At 44.8% G+C, this 21047-nt stretch overlaps 1 protein-coding gene across 3 annotated transcripts in view; it reads right to left on the bottom strand.

Annotated features, from left to right (window-relative positions):
* Positions 1-21047, bottom strand: part of LOC128891351 (uncharacterized) — a 168079-nt gene that overhangs the window by 69158 nt on the left and 77874 nt on the right. For all 3 annotated transcript variants that reach the window (XM_054150789.1, XM_054150788.1, XM_054150790.1), the window contains exon 2: positions 11579-11658. The gene's annotated coding sequence lies outside the window, so the exon portion shown is untranslated. The remainder of the gene's footprint in view (positions 1-11578; positions 11659-21047) is intronic.

Genomic DNA, 21047 nt, shown 5'->3' with positions numbered 1-21047 from the left:
GATGGAGAATTTCAAATGGCGCAACGGAAATAGTCGCTAATAATTATCCGTGACGGATCGAGCATTCGCATTCTCGATAACTATTTACTAACCAACAAATATAATATTGTAGAAAAATGGAACTTTTCGAGAATCTTGACTACGGTAGATGCAACGCGACGAACGGAATGCAATCGTTAACCTCGTAGTGTGTCTAACATTATCTCATTCTCATTCAACCGTACGACACGCGTAGTGTGTCTAACCATATTATCCCATTCTTCTTCTGTCCATTGCACGACCGCGGCGCGTACTGCACGGGATTTTTGTTTCTTTTTAATTATTTAACCATGTTCCGGGACTCCGACCGTTCTGAAACTTTTACATGTGCCAGCTAAATAACCGATCATCGTTCCTGATTTTTTTGGTAGGTGTCACTCACAGGGTTCTTCGCAATTACCACACGGAAAAAATAAATTATTTATTTTCTACCCTTAATAATTAAAAATTTATACGAGGTGCAGTTTATAAGTACGAATATTCTTTTTTTGCAGAATTTAAATATCTGAAATAGTAACCGAGAAAAAAAATAATAAAGTTAAGGGTGTTTACCCTCATATTACCCTTAAACGGTGACGAGGCGAGGGTAACGGTATGAAACTTTGTGGGATGATGTTTTAGGTCGAAAACATTGCACGGCACATAATAGCAATGAAAATTGTGGTGGGGACCGATTGCCTATCCTTATCCTGCTAGTCCCTTTTCGCGGAGTCGAATAGAGCAACGCACACCGTCAGCCACGGGAAAGCATATTGCGAACCGCTATTCCACTGGTATTGCGCATCTTTCCTGATTACTTCGCCGCAGTTTATGAACACGTTCTCCCGGCGCGACCTCCATTTCCATACCGAAAACGGGAATTCTTCCTCACCAAAAAATAAAAGTAGAAAGATAAAATCCCTTTTCTTGTTTTCCTACCTATCTCCGTGCTGCGAACACTTTGTGAAATACGTTCGCGACTATGTCAGGACACTCGAGAGCTATTCTAATTCAAGCTCAAGCGACGTTAACGAGTCCCCCCAGCCGCACCTCCGTCCAGCTCAGTGCGTGGAAACCACCGGGACCTATTTTATAACGCTACTTCACTTCCGAGAGCTTTCGACGTATTTTAAATCCGGTCTGAAATCGAACAGCGCGAACGTATGGAAACGTTTGCAGTGTTGCGTAAGCGAGTCGATAACCCGACAACTATGTTATAGTATTATACATATAATAAACGTGTACTAGTGTGCCACTATTCTTGAAAAACCTTCAAAACCTTACAAAAAAAAAAAAAAAAAATGGTTAAACTGCCGATCTTGACAAGTTTTTTTCACTGTTAATAGCGAAAATTTGTATAAACGGAAAAGAAGAAAGAAAAAAGAAATGAAAAAAAAACGAAACATCGAGACTAAAGAAAATAGTACGCACAAAGTTGTCGCATTTATTCGATAGTCCCGACGAAATGAGCTACGCGTTCCGCAATAGCGTTACGTTTCTTCTGACTTTGTCCCACTGTTGGCGCACTCGTTTCTCGTGGAACTTTCGTGCGGACAATCGCTTTATACGGTGGATCGTTTCGCGCCGCCCGTTAATGGGCTTTCGTTTTGTTCCTGAGCGCTGAATGGCTTCCGGTTTCCCTCTTTTTCGAGGGTCTGCGCGTTGCTCGTGGAATGCTCGTGTGCGTACCTACACGTGGCGTGGCGTAGCTCGACGACGAGTCGAGTGGCGAACGAGAGAAGGGTTGGTGTCAGAATTTTTTACATTTTTCATTTTTCTTCTTTTCTCTATATTTGTTTGAATACGAATCGGGCGTCGACGTTAAGAGGGCAATTTATCGCGCGTATGGGCCGAGTATGAATTATTCAACCTCGCAGACAACGCGCTCGTGTATAATTTTTCTCTTTTTTTTCGTTTATAGGTGTTCCTTCCGCTCTCGTTTTACCTCGTTTCATCGAGCGACTCCCTTCTGTTCTATCCCGATGACTAAACACGTCGTCGATCGGCGTGTCCAGGACCGTCAAGAACGGAATTCCCATTCGAGAACGGAAAAAGATTTACCAACGAAACGCGAAAATTAGGAATTCGCGATCACAACTAAATTTCCATTATCGAAGCGATCGAATAGATTACCGTCCGTCGCGAAACGTACAAAATTGAAGACGATACGGATGTAGAGGGTAACGTTAGGACGAAAAATAAACGAGGGACATGACTCGAAATTATCCGCGTTGTTAGGGTGAACGAAAAGATGGCAACTTGCATTCGAAAGCCGCGCGGAGTGCGGAATTGTTCGATATCAAACGCGAAACGATATCTTTTCCTCGCCAGGTCTTTAACTCGAGCTTAGTTGACACCTTCGCTTCGGCATCTATGTATGAAAAGCCTGGCGAGCGCGAGCGGTTGCACGCTGCTTTAAGCTCTTCGGATCAGCACGGATCCACTCGAGGGAGTGGCACTTGGCTACTTTGATCTTCGTCGAGAAGGAACGACTGGAGAGAGACAGATGCGAAAGGCCGTTGTGTGCTTTGCGCTTAAACCTATTTATAGGTCTCTCCGTGTGCTTCGCATGACCCATATTAAAGAGAGGCAAGCTCCACTTTTCGTCTTGCGAGCCAAAAATTCGTTCGACTGCGTCCAACGAATGGCTTTTTTTTTTCTGCGATTTGATTCTGTTAACGTGAAACTGGAAACGTGACTCTACGGATAACAAACAACTGTAAAGAAAAAGAAAACGAAACGGTTCTATGTACGGATCGAAGGATACTAACGAGGAGGAGAACACTTCCAATTGATAGCGATACTTGTTAGCAAGAATTCTTAAAGAATGTAATGTTTTGGCAATAGAATCGACGTAAAAGACTCTGTCGAAATATTTTACACGGTGTTTTCTGTCTCCTTCGGGGTTTAGAGTATAGAGTATAGAGTATAGCTGCCAAGGTTCGTATTTCAAACCTCCGGAAATTTGTGTACCGTCTTCCTGTCATCGACTCCGCGAGCGATATCGTTGTTTACGGGATGCGTCCCAATTCTGGTTTCGCTCGTCGCATTTTCCATGGTAATACCTGTCTGTCGTTCGTAAGATGGATCGCCTTAGACAGCGGCGCATTTAGCGGTACGTTCGCGCCGACGAGTGTCGAGTTAAATAAATATTGTTTCGTCGAATTTTCGTAAATCATCGCGTACCAACGGTCGGCGATTTATTACCTCTATAATGGAATCGACAACCGGCTCTCATTTATCGTTCAACCCATAAAATTGTGTATCGTTCGAAGGGCAATGGAAGTGCCACTCCGTCGTTATTTACGCTCATTCGTAACAGAGTAGAAGCATTTCACCGTTAAAAAATCATCCGCACTTTTTGTCACGACCGTTGATCTTTACTTACTTCGATTACGACAACATCTGAGGAACTAGTCGTATTTCTCATGTTCATCGGTGGCGATTAATCGCTTCATTTTCTACCGTTAGTTTCACCGAAACCAGTGAAAATAACAAAATCTAAATTTCCGCAATTCGTAAAATATTAATAGAGGTTCCGGTGGGAGCAAGATGATGGATAGACGAAGGGAAGCGAGGAAAAAAGGAAGAAATTGTTTCGCAAGCGTCGAGTCGCCACGAGACACGTATGGATGTGGATGTGGATAATGGAGAATTTCGCACACGCTGCTCCATTTCCGCCACCGAAACCGGTCCACATCGGTCTACTAAATTACAGAGAAACTTTTCCAGGAAGGTTCAACCGCGTCAGCCACGCCATTCTGTTTTCAATTTGGAGAATCAGATTTTCGACCATTTCCTGATCGACGAAACCGTCGAGAATTCGACGGACAAGATACGCGATAAATTCCTACATTGTAACGAACGAACCTTATCGAGTGGTACTTGGTTTACGTAACGAATGCTATACGATTCATCGTGAAACGCGCGCCAAACATAATTTACAAAAGTATGTTTCGCATGAAATGTTCGAAAATATAAATACCTTTAAACGGTACGGAAATATTGGTTGTACAAAATGGAATTCCTCGTGCATCGACATATGCTTTGTTTCTGTTTCGAGTAATATTATTAAATAAATAAATAGATGTATAAATCGTTTAAGAACACCTTGGAAATCACCTGCTTCACGTAGCGAATTTCGCCATTTTAAAAAGGCTGCGCATAATTTACATTCACGCGATACTCGAAGCTTATTAGCGGAATCGATTTAATGGAAGGACGTTCGAGAAGCTCGAACTGCGGGATATCCAAATGAGATCTTCGCCTAACGAACGGTGTGCGGAAAATGTCTCTCGACTTGGCGGAAAGTTGGCCAACAGGAGTTCACCGCGCGGAGGAAATATGCACGCGCGGACGAGGAAATTCCTGGCGGAAAACGTTGCTTGGAGGCGCACCGTCTTATTTACAATTATATAACGAAGCACTTATCGATCGTCCTAATTGGATCCGGGCTCGAATGCGAGATAATCGAAGCGGCCAATTTAGACGCTACCTTCCGCCCCCCCCCCTCCCTCCCACGCCATCGCCGACGCCGACGCCGGAGCCGTCCCAAACCCTTCTAGATGAAAATCTCATTAGCGTCGAGCGGAGAATCCCGCGGAAATAAAAAAAAAAAAAAAAACGACAGATTCAGCCATGAAACGAACTTGTTCGAATTCCTATTCGGTACTTGGGATTCGGATCTCCTACGCTTCGCGATGTGTTTTACAGTCGAAAAAACCTCGGGTCTCGATTTTTATTTCTAAGACGAAATGCTCTTTTCTCAAACTTGACGGTTACGCGCCTTTTATCGGTTCCGACACATTTTCCGATAAAAATTGTACGTTGTTCTATGAATGCGAATATCATCGAATACCAGGAAATTATTCGATGAAAAACGTACAAGAGATTATCATAGAACTGGTCAAAACGAACAAGGTTTACATCCGACTAGATTCGACAACGACTCGACACGTTCGAAAAGAATAAGCTTATCCTGGCAAAAACTTTGAAACTCTAGATCCGTGGACCCGCAAAAGTCTTCCGCAAAAGGCCGAGCTGGGAACGCGCATCGGTAAAGAAACACCGAGTGTCTCCGATGACGTAAAGGCTATCGTCCTCGATAAAGAAAGCTTCGCTCCGTGATACGACTCGATCAATTGATTATTTTTCGGTTATTTTCGAACTAAACGATATCGTCTGTTGCTCGTTTGTTGGTAAACATGGACGAGAATCGCATAGATCGACGAAAAGTGGGACTTAGGACCGATCTACGTATATCTCGCAAGTACACGAAACCACTTCCCATAACGATCGCGTAATTAATCGTTTACGAACAAGACTCGATCTTACGTATAACCTGACCGATAAATGATTGGCGATTAACGGGGTCGCAAATGAGGAAACATTGTGACAAATGAAAAAACGAAACGAGGAAGGAAACTGACCGGAAGAAAATTATCCCAAGAGATGAAGGTACACCAATTCTGTGTTAGGAGAGGAGAGGTCGCGTCACGGTGAGAGATGTTTCACTGGGTAAAAGTCGACGGATAATTACTAGCCAAGCATTTCGAGGAGCGAGCGTGTCTCGAAGGGTGAACCGAACTCCCTTCCAGCCGAAAATAGTAAGGAAGATATTAGGCAACCGTTCTCCCGCAAGATTTATTGCCCGAATGCTTCAACACGCAACGAGCTTTCCGGATATGAAATGCAAGCTGGCATTAGCCCAGATTGCCGAACTTCTAAAGACACCGTATCCTTATTATTTACCGGTCTCTTCGCCATGCCAACGATTCCATTTACCGCTGCGCAAAACTAACAACTGTGGCGAACATTTTTACGGGAAATTTAACGGAGAGCAAATAGCGAATAGCGAATGGCGAATAGCGACGTGTTTCTCCGAGCGACGCCGCGCCGACGCGTGATGGCTTTAATCGGATGCGTTTCACGCGCTGCACGATCCTCGAGTGCATTTCCGACTGCGAGTGGACTCGCGACCCGACACTCTCGAGGTTATACGAGGCACGCGTACGCGGAATAATTACTTCTGTTCTCCACGAAAACGCTTCATGCTATGATAACCGTTATTTCTTTAACGAAATTACCGAAAATTTCGTTCGTTTCATCAAAGGTTTGCGTGTGTCCAACGTGAAATTTATAAAAGTTGGAAAAGGGTTCGAGTGAAAACAAGGACGAGCTTTCATATCTGGTAAACATGTATCGCGATGGCTAACTCCTTTTACCGTTTTTCCCGAGATAGATACGAACATCTACCGCGAACGTTTATTCTAATCAAGGTTAATTTACCGCGCGACCATTATTTCCCCGCAAGAAATACGAGGGCGATGTCTCTGCCGGGTTTCGCGGTGTTAAATATTCATGGAAAACGACGGTGCGTTATTTATTACGAGACGATCGCCGGTATCCCGCCTCTTTAAATAATAAATAACAAAACTCGCGCAACAGCTAGGTTCGGGTTAGATTTCGATTAAATCAGATCAGGTCAGATCGAATCGGATCAGATTTATATTTCAATACTTGACGCTGTACTTTCCAATAATCGTAGAAATAGTTGAATCGAATCGAATCGCAACCGCAACCGCAACCAAGTCTACAAAGCAAACACGAGACTCGGGAAAAACAATTTCGTTCGCGGCACGAACAAAACAACCAATTCCCTGTAATCTGTTCTCGTTGAAGCATTACCGTAAATTTGGTGCAACGCCTGTCGTTGACGGGATCCAACTAAATATCGCTAAAGCGCATTGTTTCGAAATTGACGGTAACCGCGGTTACATCGTTGCAATCTCGATCCGTGGATGCAACACGTCGAACACATTGCGGCACGGCCGCAGGGTCGCAAAAACAGATTTTCAATACGCTCGTCGATTCGGCTTTTACAAATTTCCGAAACGAGCCAACTATTAAATAATTTATTACCGATTAACTCGATAGTTGTTCTTTTCTGTTTCGCGAGTGCGCGTAACAAAGACAACTGAACATTTCTGATAGATCTGATAGGTAGCCAGGGAGCACGTGTATATTTCTATTTCTATTTCGATTCCATACGGCTTACATATTTCGTTTGTTGTGTTCCGCCTAGCCAGGGAACCTGATACGTTTGCGATCGTTGTTCAGGCCACGGTACCCGAGTGCTTTGTCGAGAGGGAAACGATGATTCTCCGCGAAACGCGGGCTCCGGCACGGAATTAGCATGAAAAGCGGCGGCCGTCTAATCCAATGCATTTCGTGGCCCTCACGCTTGTCGAATGCGCTCCCTTGTATGCAATGTTGCAACGGCTTACATGGATGGAAACGTCATAGGCACACACGTGGCGTGTCTACATGGAACTTGAAACAACAAGGAGCCCGTGACGCGTACACGGCTACGGGTACGATCTATTACTACTGCGCGTCAACGAATCTTGTACAAGCTGGAGCTAAAATATCAAAAATAATTCTTACCTTCTCGAATGCGCATCGCTTTACTTTTTATTTAATTCGCATTAAAAATAGGGTATCTATAGCATAAAATAGGGTTACTTTCGCCGAAAAGTTATTGGCGCCACACCAGTTAGACCCCGGAAAAGAACAAGCGCGGAGCAAACTGTACAAGGAGTAAACTATGGACTCGATACTTGAAAAGCTTTGAGTAGCGGCTGTTCGAGGGAGTTTGGCATCTCGAAATTTCGAAATTAAGATAGCAAGGTAGCGGTGAAAGCAAAGGAACAAGACGAGTCCGTAAGAGCGGCGCGGCGTTCCTTTCGTTCCTCGCGGGAGAGAATTCGAAAAGCGTGCAATCACGCGAAACAAAGAGGGTTTGCGATACACCGACGTCCGATAGTCAGTTTTAACTAAGAGGCAAATTTCCCTTAGAACGATACAATTTCGACACTTTTATAGCTCCGAGCAGTCGTAACCGAATTTTCTCGATGCGATCGATTCTCACACCGAAAATCGAGATCCCGCGATGCGACAAAATTCCACGATAGCTTGACGGACTCTATGTTTCGCGAGCCATGATACGCGGAGTCCTAGAGTTTCGCGGCATTTAGGTGGTCGTTGCGAATTAATAATCTCTTTATAGCCATCTTATTCTCATCGTAGAATAAGAATATCGAGTATTATTCTGAAAATCGAGGCCTTTCGTTGCCTGAAATATTTTCCCGGAATAACGTTAATAAAGGCGCGAACAATTACGGTCAAAGTCGATGCTACATAAATATCGTATAAAAAACCACACAACGACGCGAAATGCTCTTCGATATTAATTGCAAAAAGGCGTGCCGCCCGAACCAGTTATACCCATACCACTGGCAGTGAACAGTGAATTAAGTCCGGCTATGGCCAGACACGAAAAAGGCGTATCCTTCTGGGAAGTCGAAAGCATAGCCAAAGGTTGACCCGGCCCGGTATAACTACAGTGTCTGAAACTGAGCCAGTTCTTCCATCGCTATTCATACGATCCTCCACCTACTTCCATCCACTTTTCTTTTTCCAAAAAAAAAAAGAAACAAAAATTCAATATAGGCGGATACTATCCTCTCGTGAATCTTCCGGTGTTGTGAATTTGCCGTGGTTCGCGCTTTATCGATTACGAAATGAAACGGGGCAGGACGTTACGAGCATGGCTCTTTACAAATATTACTTAATAAACATAAGAACTCGTAGGATAGAATTCATGTCATGTTTCCCGTTCGTGTCATGGAACGTTCTCGTTTTCGTTCTCGTCACGTCGTCGAATAAGTAGAAATTGGTAGCTACCGGGCGCTCTTTATTAACAAGTTTGCCAACCGATCGCGATCGGCATTAGTTGGATGAAAAGGCGCTCGGCAATTTCCCGGCCGGCAATTAAGCGTACGGTAGCGGGATAAGAGCTCCTTGTTAAGGAAAGTGGTTACGGTTATTCTGACGGACATTTTCGCCTCGATAATGGAACTTTTCGATCGAATTCTCCGGCTGATTATTCCCCGTTGCCAGGATTCGGTCCACGGTCGGTCCACGGTCGGTTTATCGGTGCGCGCCCGGCGCGTGCAATCTCGTCGATCGAACTCATCCGTTACGGGATTTCTCGCGAGCTCGTATCAAGCGCACCGGAAAAAGAACTTTCTGTTCGCCAATATTTATTTTGGCGAAATTACATTACCTCCGCGATAAGGGAATAACGAAAGTTCTACGTAAGTTTTCTTCTTCCTCGGAGACATAGGTATCTCTAGATTTCCATCGGGTTTCCGACGATTAAATACGGAGCAATCGTAAAATTCTCGCTGATCAACGTGGACCATTCTCGCCAACTTTAAGCGAATATTTGAATTTCATCCGTGCCGCTCTAAATTTTGTACCAAGGGACAGACGGGAAGATCTATAGAGGAAGCTGCTGGTATAGAATCGAATCGAATCAACTCTTATATCAACTCATGGATAATCGAACAACATTCGAAATTGCGTGTTGGATATTCATGTTCGAATAAATATATAGGCAACAGAGTAATGTTCCAATGCGTATTTGTTGTGGATGAAAGAAAACAAGGTGAGTATAAGTACAAAGATGTGACGTTGCGAGTGACACTGTCTGCTAGGTAACCTCTCGGTTTACAAGCGCGGATAGAACTAACTTTCGCACGAAATTCGAGGCTATTCTTCAGGTCGTCTTCGATGCCCAGGTAGATGGCAGCGTCGATGACCGTCCAGGTTGTGCGTATACGGTTTATGACGCTAAGCCTAACTTGCCGTGTTAGACTCACGTACCGAATGCGTACAATATCGAGCAGAAACTAAAACAGTTAGCAACACCAATAAAGCCCGAGTTCGACGACGAACTCGGTGCCACATCTGGTTGCGGGGTTTTGCCTACAGAAAATCTTTTCTATCGTATTAAAAATACAATTAGATTTTAACTAAAATCCAACAGTGCGAAATACTTGTACCGTTTCATTAGAACGAAAACTACTAGTCTCGTTTCGTTGCATTTGAGGCAACAGCGATGCAAACGTTTACCTTGATCGAAGAGACATTGGAATATCATCGAATAATAATCTGGCTGGAACAGTTGCAGTCGGAGATCGACGTCGTGCAAGTTAAACATATTCGATAAAAGCTGGCTCAAATATAATGCGTATAGGTATTTCTCGAGAGTAGGACGGCCAAAAGGACCGGGGATATATCGGAGCATCGGCGTCGACCTCGCGTCGGTAATCGGTATCGAGTCGGTGAGTCGGAACAACGACCAACTCCTTGCATCGGATGCGCCAGATTTTCAAATCTGGCCCATCGCGTTACGTTCCTCTCGTTGGCGTTGTATTGTTACTAGCTGTACGACCGAGTAATTTTTCATACGCATGGAACACTCGCGACAGAAATATTCTTACGATCTCTGTAATCTAATATTTGTAGGTATGTTTGAAAGAAAGGATATGCGAGATCGCAAGAGAGGTTTGCCGAAACCCGATCTCGATTGCAAGCGATAGATATGACATCCGCGACGGAAAGTTTCTCCAAGACTTTTCCACGAGTTTATCAATAAGGGAAGTAAGCGGTTGCTCGCATGCGAGCCTCTTCGAACCCTTTTAAAAGTTCCAGAAGGTAGGATATAAAGTGTGATGTTTGAGGGATAAGGAATATTGAAACTCCCGGATCAACTTCGGAATAGATTCTCGAATGCCGCGAACGGATTATCGAGGGAATTACAGGAGACCCTGAAATAGGATTCCGAATACATCCCAAAAATAATATTTAAATATCCCTGTGCGCTAACGTTAAAATCTTCGACTACTTAAATGTCTGCATGTCGAGGCATTCCGATACTTATGCACATCTGCGCTAGAACCTGCATTTTATCGCTATATACAATAGAAAGTAACAATAATGCGAAATGCGAAGGGGTAATCATGCCACGTAACCTTGGCAACTAATTTCCCAGCATAGCTGCAACATTTCCTTCTTCTCCCGACGGTATTTCACGGTAGCTGGGAAACGCGCGTGCATTACCGTCGACCAACGCATAAGAAACAGGGTTCGCGGTTCGCGCGACCAAACACGCTCTATCTTCCGAGTGGCTTTTCTTGTTCCGTGCTCGATATTTTGTTCGCCCGACGACGGACGTACTCGTTTCCGTCGGTGTCGGCGTCGTCTAGGCATCCCCGCATAAAACGATGTTGGAAAATTGTACGGTTGCGTTATCGGAAATTAATCAACTGTTCCGTTGATTGACGAGAAAAAAAACTCAAAGATACTCGAATCGTATCGTTTCTTGATTACCAAGTTATTAGGTCGGAAGCATCGTTTCCGGCCCAATAACCTCTATCAAAAGCAAACGCCCTTTAAACTCCGAATTCACCGGAGCGAAGGATCGCATTATCAAACTGGCTATGTAATTCGAATGAAATATATTCCGTTACTTGGCAGAATCGAGTCTGGACGTGATTAATCCTTCTCGTCATTTTTTGCTCGATGAACGAGTCGCAACAATTTCTTGTACAAAATGACGGAATGTATCCCGTCGTGATGTGTTGGAGAAAGAAAGAAGAACGAATTTCAGTGAAAATTACGATAATATGGGTTAATATGGTTATCAACTCACCGATTTTTCGCCGTTGTCTAGAGAAACTTCCCGTGGCGGTCATCGCGCTGCTCGGTGAGGAAATTGCGGCGATCTGTAGTCTGGAACAGAGGTCGTTTGCCAATTAAAACGGCAGCAGGGAAAATCGTTGGGAATCGCGACGGTTGAACGCGCCGTTTGGTACAGTTGCAGAGTTTAAAGAAGCACCGAGGCGCGTTCAGCCGCACAGAGCTGCCGTGCTGTGCAAACTTTGGCACGTGTTGCACCGGAACTTCGTAGCGTTTAACGGGCCGATAAAATCTCAATTATAGTCCCCGGCGTGGCGTGTCCTATGAGGTGCTAGTAACCATGAATATCGCGGTACACGGTCCAGCAACCGTTATCGCGCCTGGAAATTTATCGCTTTCTAGTCTTTCTAACTTTCGAATTTTCGGTTCATTACAAAATTTCACTATGTTCATTTCGTTGAATTCTTAACGTAGCCGTGGCGATCAGTGACGCGCACGTGGCGAGATAAATCTCGATCTCGTCTTGATTTCGAGACGTGATTCGAGATCGATGATTACTTGTAACATTCGAGATCGATATTTGGCCGAGATCAAGATTATTTCAAATTGAGAAATTAAGAAATTGATTTGTTGGGCGGTCATCGTAGCTTTGAAATTCGAGATACGCGACGAGTAAACGCGTGGGTTTACGAAGGAATGGAACATATTCCTCTCATTGCTCTCAGGTTTAATCGAAATAGTTGGAGATTGAGAAGGAAGAGTTGGACGAAACTTGAAATTACTTTTCACGACTGGACTAGACGAGAAACACGATTCGTGTTCGTTTCGAGGTAACGGTCGTTCGGGCGGTACAGCTAGGCATTTAAATTTCAGCGATATTCGTACAAGTTAAAGATCGTCTATGTTCGTTTTGAACGGCACCGATAACGCGCAACCCAACACCAGCGGATATACTCGGAATCCGTTAGCACGCTATCGTTAACGCGAGAGTAATTAACATCGTCCGAATCTCGAGGCACACCGTCGAAAATCCAGCGCGTTTAACCATCGATAAAATCTCAATTAGTGGTCGCGGTGAAGCACGGAGCAAGGCTTTCACGAATCGACGTAAAAGCGACATAATCGTCGAGCAAATAGTTGCGTAAAACAGGAGTTTGGGGTTGAAGGGCAATTATCCTGCAAGCACATCTAATCGGTTAATGGCGCAGCCTAGTCGCTGCAGTTTTGCTAGGGATAGCGGCGTGCGCATCGCATCGCATCGAACTCGTGTGTCCGCTGTCCAGGGGCAGATTTTAAGCCTTTCCGTCAAGATAGGTCGCGATCCTGCTCCAAGTTTATCTAACCCAGGATTGCATACGTGTCTACTATCTAGGCAACGATACTGTTTCGTTTGCGTTCGACGGACCAAGTTCAGCGTTTCACGTGTACGCGTCACGGCAAAATCTATCGCGATCCAACCAGCTACGTAGTATTACGTATTAAATACGCGTACAATAATTTTGCGTGTTTCTCGACGGATTACCGCGGATTCGGATCGAGTGCTCGAACATTTCCAAGTTGAACCAATCGCGCTACGAAAAAGAATTCCCCGATGAGAAGAATTCGTTGCGACTCGATGCCGAACGAAGTATAATCGCGGATTTTCCTCTGCGCCGCTGCAATTAATTATGATAAGCAAAGGCCGTGATTAATTGCCCGTGCACGCGGTTCAACTTCAAGAAGAGAGTAATTACTTCCACGCGCGGATTTCCGACGATAATTCAGCGACGAGCTGGCCCAACGCCGACGCAAACGACGCGTGAATTCCAAGTTGCTCCGCGAGCAGGCGAAAAACAAAAGAACGATTATGAAAAGCTCTTCGACCCGAGCCTAGCCGAGCCGAGCAGAGCCGAGCTCCAGCGCGAGCTGGGGAATGTACAAAGCCGACGAAGGGCTGCGAATATCGGTTATCTTCCGGGTAGCTGGTTTCGCAAATCCACCGGACTCTCGCGGAAATCCTTGGCTCGTGCATCGATGTGCTTACACTTGATAATACTCAAGTATTTTTACTCAAGTTTAACATTAAAATTATGCGACAGACACGAAAGACAACTTATATTTTCTAGATTCTTTTATGTTTTATACCAGAGCCTTCGACCGCACGCCTTTCGATTAATTTTGATATTCTGATTGCTCCAACACAGACGCGATACTCTATAGCAAACTGTTCTATAGTAAAGAGCAAAAATACGCGAGACTCGAAAGAAAACGATCCAAGTTTGCTGTCGCATCGTGGTAAATTACTGTAAAAAGAAGCTCCGGTTACATGGATAGAAAGGAGAAGTCCAGGTGCGAAAAGATCCAGCTGCAGGGAAGAAAATCTCGTATAACGGAAGCACGTTTCGTATCGTAACGTTTGCTCGTAACAACGGAGGAATTAACGTTCGTTCGGGCTTCGAAAGTGGTACTCGAGCGTGGAAAGTCCCGAACGAGTGAAAAAGAATCGAAACGAGAGAGAACGGAGAGCGCCGGAAAACGATCCCTCGGGTCTCACCTGCCAATAAAGCGCGTTAATAACGATAATCGGTTCGTTAAGGCTGGAAAAGCGGGGGACGCGTGCGTAACACGGTGTCAGATTCATTATCTCGAATTTTTCCGCGTTTCGCGCCCGTACTTATTGCGATTCAACGGCCAGCCCAGTTCGAGCCAGGCCAGATAACGCGTTTAACGATCATTACGAGTGCACGTTTGGGGATATGCACGTATACGCTAGAAATCGATGCAATTATTCATCCTGCCATTTTTCTGTGACGCGCGAAATACGCGCGTTGCCCGTGTTACTGACGCGAGATATGAACGTGATTCGAAAGCACGGTCCAGTTAATCGCTGCGGATTGTGCGCGCAAACGGATCCCAATGAATTCCAAAGTTATCCTAAACGGATATCGCGAGCACTTTATTTACACGCTGTTGGAAACGACACGACGCGACGCCGACGTTTCGAGGATATTATTTTACCGCGAAATCTCTCATCCGGATTCCTTATGCAATTCCATGGAAAACAAGTGAGCAGGCTACTTGTACATGCCTGTTTGCCATCCAGGTCGTCAACCTTCTTCGAATTTCATGCGTCTCGGTAATTGTATTATAAGCAGATTGAGAACTTGGCCGAGCAAACTTCCCAAGTAGATATTATGCTGCAGACATTTCGACGAAATATTACCGTCTTACTTGTTGCGTTATCGTCGCATCGCTGGACTATTTAAGCTGGTTTCGTGCAATGCCGAGATGGAACGAGACCTCGAGGCTCGAATCTGTTATTCCACGGCTATTCCAATTTTAGTTCAGTTCAGTCGTTTATTGAAGTGATCAGCTTTTTATAATTGACAAAGCTATTTCACTACCGCTTTCTCTATTTGTTTACATTTGCATTTTCTTTCTTCATTCTACACGCGCATGCGTCTTACACGACTCGTCCATTGTTTTAATACTGTTTGCAGTATCTCTTACTTCTCATCTATAGGGGCCCGTTGGCCTCTCTCTAGCTCCGGTACGTCGAGATTGCTAAGCCCGTACCGTAGCTTCAAAAAACACCGCTACAGCCCCCGAGGGCGGCTATCCCAAGTGCAACCTTTCCACCGTTGCTCTCGAATATATCCTATTTAATCTAAAACGATAGGCGTGTGTATGTATCTATTGTATATATAATACGTACGCATACACTCGAAGCGTAAAACTAGAAATAATGCGCTGTGCATTCGCAAATCGCACCGATCGTTTTCGACGATCCCGTAAACGATACATCGCACGTGAGAAATTAGGAGCGATACCGAAAGAGATGGTTGGGTTTAACGTTGGTTCGTCTTAATTAAACCGTCGGAAATGGTTCGTGTAAACGGTGTAATCACCAGAGACGCGTTTGCTAGCCTGGAACGAGGGACGCGTAAAGATTTCCGATTACGAAAGACGATAACCCCTGCAGCGAGATGACATTTTTACTCGGCGTCCGTACCTTTGATAGCAGTTTGTCCTGATTAAAATGTGCGGAACAGCCGAGCATTTTACCTCGCATTGTTTAAGGTACGCTCGGTTGCCAGGTACTCGGACGTCCAAACGTTTATCTCAAAAATTAACTTTGAAATCTGTTCGGACATCCAACTCTTCTCTTAAGTAGAAAAACGTCAAACTCTACGAATTAAACTTTGCCGTTTTTCTCGTCGCGAATCAGCTGGCTAAAAAAATATCGACAATCGTCAAGCGACTGTCGCCGCGGCGCGTAAAAGTCTTCTCGGTAAACGCGTTTCCTCCGATGCGAAACGAGGAGCTTTCGATTCGTTCTTGTACGACAATAGCGTCGTTTGCATGTCGCTATCATCAAATTTTCGTTATTCTTTCGCATCGCGAGAGCGAATAGGATCGCGAGAGAGAATCTGTATTATTGCTTCGGCCCCTACGAGGACGAGATCTTCGTACGCGTTTCGCGCTCGCCAGAATGGCAATTTCTAAACAAACGTCGCGTTACCGTAAGGCGAGACGCAGCAATTTCGTATACGCTTCGTTCCAAACGATTGGAATATCTCCTTTAAGATACCATTACGCGAGAGATAAATACTTATTTTTCGAACGAAATCTGTTGCCGGAGCGGCCGTTACGTTCACGATATATTTATAGATCATCTTCGATTCCTAGAACATGAAAAAGTATACGCGATTTCATTTCGACCGTCGCGTCGACTCGCTCAATGGTTCGGTACTCGAGAGTCGTCGAGTTGGTCGTAAAGATCGTTTTTTAAATTGCTTTATCAATTATTATCGCGGGTAAAATGTTTTCGAACGAAAGCTACGGTGCGGCGGACGATGACGTTAAGGCAACGATGTCGAATGGTCTTGGTCTTGGTTTTTTTAAATGCATAACTGTCGCTTTAATTATTGCATCGAATCTTCTTGAGATTACTTTGCCTTACGTCATTTTTTAATTTTGGCTTATTGTTAGTTCGCGTTATCGTAACTTTTTACATTACATTTAAATTAGTCCTGTCTTTGGTACACGTCTGTTGGGGCCCATTGGCCCCCGCCTAGCTGGAGTACCGCCGAGGTCGCCGAGCCCGTATTGTGGCTACATATTCGTATGCTACAGCTCCGGAGGGCTGGATCGGTTCTAACAACGCGTCGCCACAATGCGTGGACGGGCCCGAATCCACGTGTTTGTCGACCTGTGTTCGACAGCTTTGACGTGTTCCCGTAGGGACGTGGACACTGGGGATCAAATCTGGAGATAACCAAACCGCTGTCCCACCACCGCAACCAATTCAGGATTGGCGCTATCCAATCCTGTAAGCGAGCAGGTATCGATGTATACAACCGAGTTACGGCGCCGATAACGTCGACGTCGTGTTACTCTGGATCTACCGACAGGATCGCCTACTCGTACGCGCACGATAATGTAAACGGATGAAACCCACGCAATGTTGGAACGGGAGGTCATTTTCTATATATCAACGATCGAGAGGATGGTCTTAATGGTCCGCGGAAAAATCGTTAATTCCATCGAACGATCGAAACGCACGTTCGTCGATCAACGAAACAAACAGAGCCAGGAAACGAAACGCTGTTCGTTATTTGTTTTCTTCGTCGAAGCAACTAACGCAACGCTGAATTCCAGCTTTACTTTCTGAAGTCGGAAAAAAGAGAAGAACGCGGAATGCCGAGATAAAAGGTTTTCCGTGCGGTGGAATAGCTCGAGTTGTTGCTCGAGCCGCGCGCAGTGATTTTTACTAATCGACCCGCGGACTATTCAAATTTTCAGTATTTAAATGCACGTCGCGCGGCATTTGCAAGTAAGAGCCCGTCGAATTTAAATGTATAAAATAGTCGTCGGAAAATTTGTTTCATAAATCCGACCGCCAGAGTTCCGTGGTGTTGGATATTTTCGTGGAGATTCGTTGTAACGCGGAAACGCGTGAACGGTAACTACAGCCGTTATTTCAAGTATTCACAGCGTGTGTTTTTTTTTTTTTTTTTTTACTATATCTTACAAAACACTTTCACAAGTGTAATTTGAAGAAACATCGAAGACTTGTTTAAAAAGAGAAAACGCGATTGAAAGAAAGGAAAGATTCGCGAAAAATGTGGATAAAAAGACACCTTTAACTTGCTCGTTCCATCGTTTTTCGTTTTTCGTTTCGTCCGACGTTAATCGAATATTCGTGGCAAATATTTGACGAGTCTCTGGCCACGGTTTGCCAACCGTGCCTGCAAATAATACGCATCCGTTCGGTTTGGCGGGCACTGCGCGAGCATGCTCGTCGCCATTTCGATTAATCAAGATCACAGAGAACGCGGCCGCGTTACAAACAATGAAACATCAACATTCCATTCCATTTTCCGAACACCTTGCGGCTGCGTGCGCGAAACTCATTCTCCCGCTACTCGCGCTCGCAGTTCCAGGATACCGATTTTCATTTCCATTAATTTCATGTAATTGTAGGCAGGTGAATGAAGCTCGAGGTCCATTGTTCCACCAACGGACGAACAATACTTGTTACGACGGCCCTCCCTGTTGCACGTCAAGTCCACGAACGCCTCGGAGCTTTCCATCCGTGTATATTTAACGGATGAACGATTAAACGCGAGCAGGAACGCGCCTGCCGGGTGATTAATACAAAAGCGATGGGATTTCTTAGGGAATGTACGATGAAAGGATTGAAGATCGATGCCTCGAAGAATGGGGTTGATGGAAAGCTCGACGGGGATGCCGGAGCTTTCCTTCTATTAGACGAGTGCGGGGAATTCTATCAGCCCTCTCGCGCGAGATTAAAGCACCGACGGCTATCGTAACAAATGGTTTTATTGCGGCGCAGCGTGGCGCATAGTCGGCGTATAGGCTGGAACGCTCGAGATGTTATACATAGTTATGGATTAATATCTTTGAAAGTACGGTGAATGGAGATCGATCGTTGCGCTTGTCCGCACGAACAACGACAGTTTTCACTTATATTCCAATTAAACATCCAACTACTCTCGATTACACGATTGCTTGTTAATACTGATTCTCCGCTAATATCTCATCGAGCACTGGCTTAAGAGAAATCAATTGGACGTTGTCGCATCGCGATCGGTTGGGGAACTCGACCTCGTTATCGATCACCGCGGGTATACTAGCTATACACTTGGATCGCGTTGCGGATTGTTAGCGTTGCCGGTACAAGTTACATCTTTAGACTGTTTAAGTTAAATTTGATTCGATTAAATTTGACGGTGGGCCACGTTTCGAGTACGGAAACCGTTTACCGGTCCCGAAGCTTAACGCTCTTGTACCTATCGAGTGTTTCGATATCGTCTGTAAATTGACGCAGCAGGCTCGAACAGATGCTCCAAGAGGATCTGTAAAGCATCGTTGCATCCGTTGTGAAATTATAGAAGCAGCTTCGGTATTTTACGCTCGAACGAAGCGAACCAAGAAGAACATTCCAAACCTCGCGTCGCGTCGTTCGGATATCACCTGAAATATCATAGTGTTGCCAACACCACGCTGAACCAATTACGTCTTAATCGCGTAATTAGACTACTCCGTCATTGTCGGTCATAATTGGATCCTATCGAGCATCGTAGCTAGCGAGATCGTTAATCGATAAGTCACTTATACACGACTACTAACAACGGCTAACGGTCGGTAAATCAACGGGATTACCGACAACGGTCGATCAACGCGTACCACTTCCGATAGGCAGTAAATATTCCAACGGTAACTGTCAAATTAACTGACCGGATTGAAAGTGTGTGGAAGATCCCCAGGCAAACGTGTCTATATGCGCGCACGTGAACTGGAACGCGTGTACCTAGCGCCCTGTTAATCCACCCACGTCAAACAGCTGCGTGCTTTCCAAGTAAACTATACTCGGTGAATCGCGTCGCGATTCGCGTTCGCGTTCACGTTCGCGATCCCTAAACTGGCCTGCGTTATAAATCTAATCGGATTTTCAAGCTATGCGGGAACACCGGCCATATAGCCGGCGCGGCGGAGCCGACTGTTACGATGTGGGAACACTGTTGCGGACCCGAACGATAACTGTCGGGGAATTACAGCATCCGCGTATTTTTTCTGCCGAGAGTTTATCGACTCCGCTCATTTACCACTGTTCGAGTATCGCGAGGCGATCGAACGTGCGCGTTCTCAAACGTAAACGATAGCGATGCGCACGAGACGAGATAAATCTCGTTTCGAGACGCGATTCGAGATCAAGATCATATATTCTAAATCGTCGGAAATTCGAGATCGATATGCATGTTTCGAGATTTTTCTGGATCGAGATCGAGATGGTAGAAATCTCGTCTAGTAACTAGTAAACGATCAAATTCATACGCGCGTGTATGCATATTTAATGGACGGCGCGACGATCTCGGGAAACATCTATGCGAGTATCGTCCAACGTCGATTACATTATCTACCAATTTCATTCGTCACGCGTACACGCTCTCTCTAATTATGCACTTTGCCAGTTGTCGGAGAAAACCACACAGCAGTTTACGTTGCACGACGAATCGGTCATAACGCGTATACGAACCCGTTAACTTATTTCCCCTGCAATTTATCCCGCGCACGAGCCCATAACGCATTCATATTGTTTCGGCAAATATCGAGCCGTAATTACGATAAAAGATTACGATAACACGGGAAGCGTGCGCGAGTATTTCGTGCCGCGGGAAACGCTTCAATTTATGACATCGAGCGCTCCGCTCGCTCGTTGCATACCGAACATTTAATCCGAATTATTTCGTAGCTCCGCCATTCAATTATTATCGTGCTATCGAAAACTAAAGATATTTCCCATTAATCCGTTACTTAATTTCCACTACTTTCCAAATATACGTATGCGTACATCGAACATGTAAATTCTCGTGAATTTTAATGTTTGGCAATTCGTACAACACCAGCTTATTCTCGGCTTTCCTCGTTTATTTTTTTGAAAGCTTTCATCGAAATTGTCCCGAACATCGTGAATCTTATTATAAACTAGCTGCATCCCGCGGTTTCACCCGCGCGGAATACCAACCGTGCAACCATTTTATACTCCTTTAGGGGTTGAATTTCGAAATATCCTTTCTTATTCCTTGTATACATCATAAAAGAAACCTTTATGCAAAATTTCAGCATTCTAGCTTCAAGGGTTTAGCCTGGTCGTTGATTGCAATCTACACAAAATTTTTAATTAAGGATTTAAAATAATGGCGAAATTGCGTTTTCCTGTAACAGCAAAAGAAACAACATCTAAAGCCTTTATTTCAGGTATGCTTCTTCTCAACAGTCTCCTACGCTATTCTCTGTCAATCTCACTTGTAGAATTGCTAGTCATCTCTCCTCGCTTCTCCCCACTTCTCTCTCTCTCTCTCTCTCTCTCTCTCTCTCTCTCTCTCTCTCTCTCTCTCTCTCTCTCTCTCTCTCTCTCTCTCTCTCTCTCTCTCTCTCTCTCTCTCTCTCTCTCTCTCTCTCTCTCTCTCTCCACA

Source organism: Hylaeus anthracinus, unplaced genomic scaffold, assembly GCF_026225885.1.
Source record: "Hylaeus anthracinus isolate JK02 unplaced genomic scaffold, UHH_iyHylAnth1.0_haploid 12001, whole genome shotgun sequence".
NCBI lineage: Eukaryota > Metazoa > Arthropoda > Insecta > Hymenoptera > Colletidae > Hylaeus > Hylaeus anthracinus.
The sequence above is the reverse complement of the archived record's forward strand: the minus strand, read 5'-3'. Positions and strand labels throughout refer to the sequence as shown.